A 12172-nucleotide genomic window follows, 5' to 3' on the forward strand; every position below is an offset into this window, starting at 1 on the left:
CCAATCACCGAGGCTATTTCTGGCCCTCCTTGAAGACCAATATCCAACTTCTAGCCAGAAGTGCGAACAGTGTCAGCTTTTTTCTAACCTCATACACCAAGCACCAGAGCCGCTCATTGCTATGGCTAGCCCGTGGCCCTTCACCTAATGGGGCTAGACCTAATCAGACTCATGCCCGAAGGGAAAGGCTAGACAAAATTTGCCATAGTTGCGGAGGACTATTTTACCAAATGGGTAGAGGCCGAGCCCCTCGCCACCATCACTGAGGCACGTGTTCATAGTTTTGTATGGAAGAATATCGTCTGCCGATTCGACTACCTCGTGTTCTTATTACCGACAACAGCCGACAATTTGATAATGCGTAGTTCCGAGAATTAAGTTCAAATTTTAACAGCTCTCTTTGTTTCTCATCATTAGCGCATCCCCAAGCCAATGGCCAAGTCCAGGCCATCAACAAAATTATTAAGCGCACACTCCAAAAAAAAGCTAGGAGTCAAGAAAGGGGACTGGGCTAAACTTTTGCTCAAAGTCTTATGGGCCTATCTTATCACACAGATACCTCGATGGGCGAAACCCTTTCTCCCTGGCCTCGGATCTGAAGTCATACCGGTAGAGGTCGGTCTATCGCCCATCTCGTCGAGCACTACGACCCCTAGTAGAGCACCGAGCAATGCACTCTCGACCTTGACAAGCAAAGAACTACACGCTACCTTGTTCTGCGCACGGTACTACTGGTTACCAAGGACCACTAGGCCGGCCTCATAAAAGTACGGATGTATAGGCACCTATGCTTAAAAGCATGACAGCTCCCCTGAACCTATCACAGTGCTCACCTCTAATGGCACTCCATCCAAGTCCACCCTAGGCCGATTAGGGTCTTCGGCATCCCCATCTCCAGATACCTCTGCCTCAACATTAGGATGACCATCGAGATTCTCTTCGTCATCTAAAGACACCTCATGCACTTGCTCCACCTCGGCCTCCCTCTCCTCCGGCACTTATTCTACCTCAGAATCGTTTAACAAGCTCAGAACTTCCATCACAGAGGACCCGCCCCAGCACCGACCATCAATCCCACTAGCGGCCTATCACCCAACCGATGCCAGGCCTTGTCTAAAATCCTAAATTTCACACTACCCCTACTGGACCCACTGTCCCCCTCCTCTTCCATAGCCATTCTCACTATCTTTTCTCCCTCTCACCATAAAAACAAAAAAAGAAACGAGCGAAAGACTCTCATCTAGCTGCCACGATATCCTAGCTGCCACAAACCAGGATCACCCTTCCTTCTAGCACTCGGAAACAAAAAGCCAAAAACTTTTGAAAACTCGTAGTGGCGGAAATGGAAATTCTCTCCAAATTGACCTATATATAAGACCCTGACTCATAATCATTGTCATCCATCCTGTCTGCGATCCCCCTTTTTATCACGACGCGTGGCACTCTCTTTGATTCCATCAATCGACGTGAAACTAGCAGTCCCGATCACTCCGTTTCCCTAGACACCTAATCATCATACCCCCAATCAATTGCACAATACCCGAGCAAACGACACCTGTCAAATCATTTCACCTGCCTGAGGAAATGTACTCTTTCTCTAGGGAGTTGGGGGACTAACCCGACCACTCGATCCAAAAATAACTCATCAAGGTTGTCAAGGTAGACCAATCGAACCGCTCGTCAAGGCTAACAGATCGGACTGTTTGGAACACATTCTTATTAGGCAGACAGAGACAAAGGCAACTCCCCACCCAAGGAGACTTGCCTAGAGAGTTGGACCTTGCGTACCAAGCTCGGCACACACCAAGCTCATCTACCCAATAAAAGTATAACACGTGGACCTTGCGTACCACATCGGGAGATAACCAAACCGCCCTCTATCTCAGTCTCGGAGCTAACTTTGGGAAATTTCAAGGGATGCAAATCAACCACGTCGACGACAAGACCTCCTCTGACCACAAGTTCGCCGCACCTCATAAAGTATGCCCATGTCCTCTCAAAAGCCATGTGTAAACCACCTAAATCACCACTTGACCAGATGGGACTACTGCCGAGCGTGACATGCTACTCTGCCCACACCCGCCTCTTAGTAAAAGCATAAAGTCATCATGAGAAAAGGACGTGGGTGAACCCTGACTTTTTGCCACCTAACAAATTGGTGTGACATGGACAGCTCGGCTCCGAGCCGAGGTGACCAGCTCGTAAATTATCTTGTTCAATCTTCCTATAAATAGAACTTGTGATGCTTGTAGAAAATGATATTTTTTCTCTCTTTTGGGAAATCTTGGAAGAAGAATAAAATACCAGGAATGCACAAAGAATGCCTTGTCCCTTATCCTTGTCTTTGTCCCAAAGTAAACTAGAGTTTTGCATTTTCATACGTTACCCACTGGAATATTTGTGGGTATAACAATATTCATCCAACTTTTTGAGTTAGTTCTTGATATTTTATAGCATTTTACTTCTTTTTTGTGTTTTTATAGGTTTTACTCTAGTTGGAATGAATTTGAGCTAAAAATACAATATTGAATTTAAACTACGTTTTGCTCATTTTCGTAGGTCAACTTCTTGGCCTTGTTTCATCATGTCCCAGTCCTTGGATGAGGTGGAGCTCTTCATGGAACTTGTTCTAATGGGTGTCGACTGTAGCATATCAGAAATTGAGCTCCATTGGAAGATCACAACTCTCCCAACCGATATAGAATTGAGCGTAACACAGGAGATGAGACTTAGAGTCTGCACAAGGGAATTACTTGCACGTGATGCAAGGCATTACTTGCATATAATGCATGAGGAATACTTTCACGTAATGCTGAGGAAAATATCTAGCTTCTCTCCATTAAATTTCATTCACATAGAGGGTTAGCTATCAAGCAATATCAAGGAAAATCTCTACACAATTAGAGGGAGAAGCTCTTAAGAAGAAGAAGAAGCTTTTCCACCATTGAATGCCTTTAGCTTTCCCCCTTCATCCAAAATCTATAAACTCTATCTAAGTTTATTTTAAGTTATTTTTGTAATGAATATGAGGAACTAAACCTCATAACTACGGCTTAGGTTGAAGCCCTAAACATGATTACTCTATTGTTTTGATGTTTTAAGTTTATGGATTTCTAGATATTTTTCATGAATTCTCTTTCACTAAACTAATCATATATTATGTGTTTGCTTCCTTTGATTGATCACCTTAGGTTGTATGCATCTAGCTATAATTGAGAAGTTGTGTAAAATACCCAAGAACACAACTTCTAATTAGCAACAAACGATTTAATCCTTTCTAAGTGAGTTTCATGTGAATTGGTTTCTTGAATGCCTAAAGTAAACACCATACTATTAGGGTTCTTGTGATGTTCATATTCTCTTCAATCTTAATGGTTTCCTCATGTGGTTAGATCAAAGTACTAAGCACACCTAGATTTATTGTATGGGAAGCAAGAGTATTGTAGCACTAAACACGCACCTTACTTATTTTAGAGAGAATCATGCGTCTTGAGCCACTAAACCCGGTCTTGATTGCTAATATTTTCATCAATATACCTAGAATTCATAACTTTAGTATCCATGGACATGAGTAGGATTACTTAGGGTGGATTCCGAATGCTCTAGTGTTTGTCACCATTGAATTACACTTTGATAATCACATTTGTTAATCTTGTTAAAATTAGAGTTCGATTACATTCTAAGCAGTAGAATTAGGTAACTTGAATCACAAACCCCTCCCCCTTTGTGTTTATTGTTTGAAACATTGAGTGTTCTTTTTACTGAATCCTACTCACTTCTATAGCTTATTTCGACATTTGGTCTATGTTGGGTTCTTCATTTGTTCATACTGAATCCAACCATATAAAGAACATAAAATGTGGCCTAATGATTGGAAAGTTACAAGTCAAAAAAGGAACATAGGTCGAAGCTGGAAATTTGAGGAAATTAGCCTCTTGTAAAACGACCGGTCACTTTGATAAAAACAATATGTCGCTTTTTCCCTCTCCCGAGACATTTCGTCTCTGTACAAAACAACCGGTCGCTTTTCCCCTATTTTTCCTTTCACTTTTCTTGTTTCATCTCTTGTGATTGTGTTTAAATTAAGTATTCTTAACATACTCAAACTAGATTTGTTTATAAACTATCAAGTCCTCTTGGGAACGACCTCATATTTACAAATCTATACTCCAATATATTCGTACATTTGCGAGTATTTTTAATTGGATAGTTAGCATATTAATTTTACGCCAATTATAATGCAACACTACACGTGTGTGAAGTGAAGCCCCAAAATTCTTATATTCCCCCATTTGGGCAAACACACGTACGCCTTGCCTTGTGGCAATCTTCCAATAGCTTATTCTCAATTTCTACTGGTACTTGGCATGTGCGCAATTACTATCTAAACTTTTAATTTTTACTAGTACTTGGTAAAGAGTTACAATTTACCACCCAAGATATATTTCGTCCACTTTTCGTGAAAATATATCACATGTTCTCATTTGAATGAATATTTTAGTTCATCTACATTTAGACTTCAATGATGATTGCATTATAGAATTATTTAGGATTTAGTATGGAGAGAAATTGATTTGCAAGGGAATTGGGTTATTATTAGGCTCCAATTTTGGCATTATAATGGCTTATTAGGTATGGGTAGGGAGGGAAATCGATTTATGTGAGCCATAATTAAGGTCAGAAATATCGATGGTCCAAAAATACATAAATTTTGATGAAAATATCGGGAAATTATCGATATCAATAAAAGTTGAATAAAAACCATGGAATTTGTAAGAAATACTTGGAAATTTTTCTTGAAACTTTTAAGGATGTTTATTTAGTCAATTATCTATTACTTAATCACAAAAAATTGGAAGGAAATGCATTGCATGATCACTTATTTAAGTTGACTATATAGCGAGCTAACAAACACTGTGAGTGTAGAAAATATGTAGTAATTGTTGAGGCCCAAAAAATCCAAGGCTTGACCCAAATATATTTTCGCCCAATACAAAGACTGAAAAATCCTTATTTAAGCAATATGCCACGCTACAAGCTTAAGTGGGCCCAAGCCACGCAAATGCCTGAGGCTTGCTAAGCGGGTTGTGGTATGGATGGTTACGAACATTCACGATGCCCATTGATGGTCCAAGGAGTGGAAGTTTTGGGCTACTTGGGAGCACCAAAACTCAAGCCCATTCCTTGAGCCCAAACATATGGGTAAGCATGAGAGAAAACCCAATAGCCCATCACCTTAAGAAAAGGCCCAAACATCTTAGAAAAATATCAAATAGCCACAGCCCATAAAATTCCACATCATAAAGCTTCCAAAGAATTGACGAAATCAAAGGAACTCACAAGTCAAAACAAAACAAATTGACATTGTGAAAATATCCAGCATATCTGTCAAAACTATCAAAACCAAGCAAACCCATGTGCTAATCACCTTTTTTGACAAGCACCCTTACCCATTCTTTCCTCTTCAAGTTCTGGTAAGAAAACAAGAAACAAAAGTGGGTGGCTCCTCACCCACATGAAGAAGTCCAGATGCCTAAGGACCTTGGAACTCTAAAAAGCTTCATGCCTACATGCTCAGGCTAGGGAAGTTTCACCAAATAAGATGGAATGGAAGAAAGTGAAGGAAAAGGGAGAGGGTGACTTGACAAAATTAAGGTTTCCAGCACCTATAAAAGGAGCCACTTTCTACCCAGCAAAAACAACTCACCTTGGTTGCTGTAAGCATCCCCTCTGGAACCTTCAATTTCATGCTTTATTCTTCCATCTTCCTCATTTCTCTATCTCAAAACCCACATCCAGAGAGAGCAAGCATCATCTCTCATCTCTAGAACCCTTTGATTCCAATCCTTGTTCTTCCATTGCTTCCCATTTTCTCTTCAGTCATATCACCCAAGAGCTTGACAAAGCTTTCGTCAAGCTGTTGGAATATGCTAAAGCCACCCATGCTTCCATCTTCTTCCTCTCTTTCCATAAACACACATCCAAAGAGCAATCATCATCTCTCATCCCTAAAACCCTTGCAATTTCAAGCCATTTTCCTCCATCTCCTCCCATCTCCTCTTCTGGAAATCGCAACTCTTTCTCTCTCTCATGCTAAACTCATGAATGCTTAGCTCCCATGTCACAAGCTTCTCATGCCAAGCTAGAAAATCTATCTGTAAGCTGTTGTTATTTTTGTTGGTGAAGGTAACCTAGGTATTTCCTAAGGCATCTCTGTCATTTCGAAGCATTCTTGGGGCTTGATCTTCAAACTTAGACACAGGGGATAACTTCATCATTCGCTCCTTATGGCCTCAAATTTGTACTTCGGCGAAAGAAAAAGCCCTACAAGATAATTAATGAAAGAATATTAAACACACCATTATCATTTATTTGTAATGATTTACTATAATATTTTACACTTCATACATTTCATGGTAAGATACATAAATGACTTAGTATCAAATAGAGTTCTATAAGGTTAAATTTGAGTTATTTACACTAACACCCTTGAGGTTTTCTGCTTTTTACAAAAATCCTTGATGTTTTAGAAATAACAAGAACACCCATGAGGTTTTAAATTGTTTTCACAAAACTCATTTTCATTGATTTTTCATCCAAAGATTGATGATTTTATACAAAAACATTCTCCAAATGACAAAATTGGCCTTTGAGATTGGAGTGCATATACTTCATTGAGGTTAATTTTGCCATTTGCATAAGTTTTTTTTTTGCAATGAAATCATCAATTTTTGGACAATCAATCAGGGGTTTTGTGAAAACAAACTGAAACCTCATAAGGTGTTAGCGTAATTTTTGAGACATGAGGGGGGTTTTGTGAAAAACAAGAAACCTCAGGGGGTGTTAGTGTAAATAACTCTTCAAATTTTTTACCACACTGTCTTCGTCATCTCTAGATATTTTTGATATTATAGCGATATTTTGGTCAAATGTTGCTGAAGTGTAAGAGAAATTATCGACGTCGATATTTTCCAATATTATCGATACTTATACGATATATGTATGGATATGTTCCAAAATATCCTCGACCTGAAAAAAATGATAATATCATCGATATTTCTATACCACATTGATTTTTATCCCACATTTCTATACCACATGATGTGGAATTTTGACATATCAATATTGCACTTCATTGATTTAGGTATGTACATAGTTACTATATGAATTTTGACATATCAATATTGCACTTCATTGATTTAGGTATGTACATAGTTACTATATGAATTTTGACATATCAATATTGCACATAACTCATTAACACGATATGAATTTGCACAAAATAATTAGCATTCACATAAACTTTTAGAGGTATGTGCCCATTTACTATTTGAACTTTTAATTTTGATATTAACCACATGAATTTTTGGGCATGTATATTTTAGTCAATTTATATATTATGGCCAAGGATTGATTTTTATAGTACCACATTGATTTTTATCCCACATTACACTTCATTGATTTTTATCCCACATTTCTATACCACATGATGTGGAATGTCTATATTATATGTCACATCAATTAAATCAATTAAGTGTATTTTAATTAAGGCAATTAGAAAAACAAATACTGGAATAAATCATAAAAGAAAAGAAAATATTAAATAATTTTAATTGATATGGCTGTCCAACCTCAACTGCCACATAAGATGGTATAAAGATATGGTATACAAATATGATAAGAGTAGCATTATTCTTCAAGAAATTATAAAGTAAGAATGTACTACCACCTCAATGAGTAATACTCCCATTGAAAATATGTCATGTGTCATTTGAGAATAATAATTTAAACTTATTTTATAGCTAGACTTGGAATCTAATTATTGTCTTGTGAATAAAACTAAGAAAAATCAAAAAGAAAATAGCCATCACCCACCCCAACCTGTCGTCAACCCTCATGGTACTTTAACAGGTGTGTTGAACCCAGGACACCTTAACAACCGGGACACCTTAACAGTGGGGACAAACCTCCCAAATATAACTTGCATAAAAATTTTAAAATAAAAAAGAAATTTAAAAAACTAAAACAAAACTATTGGCGGAGCATTGCCACAAGGCAAGACGTAAGTGGAATGTGTCGCCAAGTCAGCAGTTGTGTGACTTTCTTCTCCCAAAACACACAAGAGACTGAACTCAGCTCAGTCTTTGTATTTGTCGTAAGTCATTACGCCTTCCATCAATTTGAACACGGCCATTGAATTGAAGAGGAGAGAGAATGAATCTGCAGCATCTGGTGCTTAGCAGATACTGCACTGTCTCTCTTCCTCACACCCGCTCTTTCAATCTCAGCACAAAAATACCACCATCTTCAAATCTCACATTTGGGTCATCCCTCCATCAACGCGCACTTTCACTGCCCCACAAGTTAAACCATACCCCTTCTGCCTCTCCTGCGAAAGGTGTCCTTCAACTCGTCGCTGCTTACTCAAGAGGCAGAGAATCAGCCCCTGAGTCTCCGGCGAAAGCTCCGCCGAATTCTTGACTTGCCAGGGTTCATCAAGCCCCTGCTTGTTTTGATGCTCTAAGTGCCAAGTTGGTTGAAAGAGCTGGCTTCCAGTGCTGCTTGACCAGTGGTATGTGAATTTCTTAGATGTGGGTTTTCTATCTTGTTTGTAGATGTTGGCATAATTGCATGATTTGGTATATGGGGTGGTATCAGACTATGATTTTTGAGGCAGGATTGATTATTGGTACTTTGGTATTGAGCATTTTTAGATAAGGGGTTGATTGGTTTTCTTTGTAATAGATATGTGGTTGATTATTGGTGCTCATGCTGCCAGTGTGTTGTTTCTTGTTGTGGGAATATGGGACTTCTCTTGATTATATACTCATTGTTATTGATACCCCTATTTCCAAAAGATTTAGCTGTTGGGATGTGAGCCCACAATTCACTTGTGCATCTCTCTCCCTCATTAGCACAACATGGGGAATTCAAATTATATTGCGAGGGTGCAATTGCAGGGATTCTAACTCAAGATATCTTGTTCTGATATCCTGATAAAGTTTATTGGTTTAATGCTGTTCCACAAAAGCTTAAGCTTTTGGAATATGGAAAATACATGTTCTATATTCTTACAGTTATATCGGATCTACAAGCTGCTGTTGCTGCAGCTTTTCCATTGTTGGTGACATCATTGTTGAACAAACTATTGTTACATTGTCAACCAGGCAAACAGGAAGTAATTGAAATAGAAATTGTTCAATCAAAGTAAAATATTGCTTGTTATCTGAATGAACTCTAAAGCAGTCAAACGTAAAAGTCATATTTTAGCGTCCTTCTTTATTCATGTGAGTTTACAGGTTGTTTTTTTCTAGATATTATCTATTCTAGATGTTCTGTATTGTGAGATATATATTTAGCTGTCCAGTAATTAGATTTTAATGCCTTTAACTGAATTTTAAGTGGGAAATTTGTTCACTGTGTATGCACTTGCTTTCATGCACGTTTAATTAAACCCTATTAATTCTTTTATAAAAATCATAACACCTGAAAGCAAGTAACTGAAGTTGAGTTACTGCATATGGATCTGAGTTCTTGGTTATTTCGTGGTATATTTTCTTGTGTAAGTGTATAAACAGAGAAACAAATTTATTAATGCCATTTTTTTCTTCCATTAGGGTTTTCGATATCGGCTGCTAGATTAGGATTGCCAGATACAGGTTTGATATCCTATGGAGAAATGGTGGATCAGGGGCAACAAATTACCCAAGCTGTGTCAATTCCTGTTATCGGGGATGGGGATAATGGATACGGGAATGCAATCAATGTTAAGAGAACTGTCAAGGGATATATTAAAGCGGTTTTGCTGGGATTCTGCTTGAAGATCAGGTTATAATATTAAAATATAATTTTTCATCCATGAATCTGCCTGTTTTCATCTTCTTACTCACTCTTGCATGCACTGGCTGTTGCATGGTGTGATTTTGTATTGTTAGGTGAAGTAATTTCTGAGTATCCTCCTGGTATACCTTTGTATGACTTTGTGGTTGGTTTGATAAGTTGATGTGAAACACTTTCTAACAATCCTTTTGTAAAAAATTTCCTTGTTTTGTTAAGTATTGTGCGTTCTGTTATCTTGTGCCTGTATGAGACACTTATTGGTTACAAAGCTATCCTCTTTAGGTCTCTCCAAAGGCTTGTGGTCATACTGAAAGGCAGGAAAGTGGTCTCAAGAGAGGAGGCTGTGATACGGATAAGAGCAGCTGTTGATGCTCGGAAAGAGAGTGGCTCTGACATTGTCATTGTAGTACGAACTGATTCTCGTCAAGCAGTGTCTTTGGATGAAGCACTCTGGAGGTCAAGGGCATTTGCTGATGCTGGAGCAGATGTTCTTTTCATTGATGCACTAACTTCTAAAGAAGAGATGAAGGCTTTTTGTGGAATATCTTCCCCAGTTCCAAAAATGGTACCTTACATTTTTCATGGTACATTAACAAGTAACAAACATCTAATGTTGTTGAAGATTTGGCATTTATTACATTTCTCCTAAGTCGATAGTAAACCCTTTTAAATGCATGTGTATATACACACACTCTCCCAAGGCCCAACTCAACCTAACTAACCCTTTATCCCAAAAACAATTGGGTTTGACTATAACCCATGTGTTGGAAGCAGAAGATAAACCTGAATGATATCTAGAATTGAAAATTAAAAAAGTAAACATAAAAAGTTTCAGCTTTTATTCTCTCCTGTGATACTGGTTGTTGAAAAACTGTTCTTTTTATCCAACAAAGTTGAATATATCTGTACCATGTAAGTTGAGAAATATGTTGTAGCACGACTCCAAATTATGTTCTGACTGGAGCACTCAACAAAGTGGTAAAAGCTGAACTCTGAAGGATATCTGTCACCTGGTGCTAAATGTGTAAGGAAGATATAGAATTTGTTGATCATTTACTACAGCATCACTCTGCTGCCTGGGATATTTATTATTTGGTCCTTGGTTTTTGTTTATTAGTTGTTTATGGAGTGTCAAACTTGATAGGGCATGTTATGTCCACAAGGTGTGATACTGCTGTAGTTGTAAGTTCTGGATCTGACTACATGCACTTTTCATTACTTTTTTTGGTTCATTATCATGTGTAATTTCTGTTTACAAGAACATATTTGGACATTCTTAACAGAGATATTTAGGTTAGTTACCATGTGGGTATTGTATGAGATATTTGCTGTTGCATGAACGAGAAATTACATTTAGTTTCAGGTATTTTAGCTGCACTGCATCCATATGGAAACATGTGATTTATACATATCAAGATATGTCAATCATTAATCTAAGAAAAAATCATCTGACTCAAATTTGTAACATCAGAAGGTACAAAATGAAAATGATTTGCAGAGATTGATAAAGCTCTACGCTCTATCAGGCCAATATGCTTGAAGGAGGGGCAAAACACCAATACTCAATCCTCTTGAACTTGAGGATGTTGATATAAACTGTGACCTATCCACTTTCCTTGATTGGGGTTTCTATTCGAGCAATGCAGGTAACATGCCTATACCTTTTCATTTGAGTCCAGTTCATGGACAAAAGAAAAGTTCAATTGTCTTGAAATCCAATAACTGTGCTACTATAAAAGGTTTGAAATAGTTATGACTCTTGATCTCTCTGATTTTCTTACGTGAATTAATGATGTTGTTCAAAACCCAGAACATTTGAGCAGCTAAGAAAACATAAACCACTAATTTGAAAATTAAATAGACAAGAAACTGTGTACAAAATAGTAGTAATGGATTTGGGTTACAATCTCTGTGGGTATTCTTTGCAAAGAAAATCCTCAAATGATTACACCTTGAATTCTTGGCCTTTACAATACAATCTGGAAGTGTACAAGTTCCACTAGAATGGTTCTGTATCTTTAGAACTCTTTTATCCATTTCCTTGGAAATGGAATTATTTTCTATATATTAATGAACAAAAAGGCAATTTTGTTCCATTATCTTTCACACGGAATCAATTTGAGGTATAACGTAGTTTTTTCAATTAATAATGGCTGCTACAGATCTATAAAGTGAAATCGTAACAATTTACGTTGTTATGTAAGGTACTTTGCACTAAATTCAATTTTTAAGTTATCTTGTGACATGATTCTGTTAGATTCCACGGCGAGTAATTCACTTATTATATGAATACATAATCTGCAGAATATTAAAGGTATTATCACCAAATCTG

The 12172-nt window shown here is 37.6% G+C and overlaps 1 pseudogene across 1 annotated transcript; it reads left to right on the plus strand.

The window, feature by feature from the left end:
* The first annotated feature begins 8067 nt into the window (after window positions 1–8067).
* LOC148920415 (uncharacterized) lies at window positions 8068–11659 on the plus strand (annotated as a pseudogene). Its single transcript, XR_016123584.1, has 5 exons — window positions 8068–8572; window positions 9618–9828; window positions 10123–10405; window positions 11367–11486; window positions 11651–11659. The product of XR_016123584.1 is annotated as an uncharacterized LOC148920415 (transcript).
* Window positions 11660–12172: the final 513 nt, after the last annotated feature.

This window comes from Prunus mume, linkage group LG2 (assembly GCF_029339155.1).
Source record: "Prunus mume cultivar Tortuosa linkage group LG2, ASM2933915v1, whole genome shotgun sequence".
In the NCBI taxonomy this organism is placed as follows: Eukaryota; Viridiplantae; Streptophyta; class Magnoliopsida; order Rosales; family Rosaceae; genus Prunus; species Prunus mume.